Source organism: Pteropus vampyrus, unplaced genomic scaffold, assembly GCF_000151845.1.
Source record: "Pteropus vampyrus isolate Shadow unplaced genomic scaffold, Pvam_2.0 Scaffold145, whole genome shotgun sequence".
Taxonomy (NCBI): domain Eukaryota; kingdom Metazoa; phylum Chordata; class Mammalia; order Chiroptera; family Pteropodidae; genus Pteropus; species Pteropus vampyrus.
Genome location: NW_011888926.1, coordinates 155,462 through 155,892, shown reverse-complemented (window position 1 = coordinate 155,892; position 431 = coordinate 155,462). Strand labels below are relative to the sequence as shown.

The 431-nt window shown below is 55.9% G+C and overlaps 1 protein-coding gene across 1 annotated transcript in view; it reads right to left on the bottom strand.

Moving 5' to 3' along the window:
- Window positions 1-431, bottom strand: part of EFCAB6 (EF-hand calcium binding domain 6) — a 197,139-nt gene that overhangs the window by 100,846 nt on the left and 95,862 nt on the right. The gene's annotated exons all lie outside the window — the stretch shown is intronic.

Here is a 431-nt window from a genome sequence, read left to right as displayed (position 1 = left end):
GGGGGCTTCGAGCTGTGGACTGTCAAGGTTGTCTGCAGAAAGGGAAAGAACCCGGCTCTGTGCCCCAAGGGCTACGTCCCTCCGGGTGGAGAGTGAAAGACACAGGTGGCAGAATAGCCACAGGGGCCTTCGAGACACTGTCCTCTACTTTCTCATAATAGCCCTGGCCCCTTCCAGCTTTGGCCCACCCACTGCGAATTAAGTTTTGGACAAAACTATAATTCAAGCTACCATTTATGGATGGCTGGTCATAGCCGGACGCCCTGGGGGGTAAAACAGAATGATGATCCAGGACGGACCTGGGCTCTGCTGCTTACTGGCTGTGTGACTCTGAGTAGGCACTGACCACCCCCGGGCCTCAGTTTCCCTACACGTGAAAAGGGATACTGGCTGCCCAACAGAGCGTGGTGAGGACTGAACCCCACAGCACG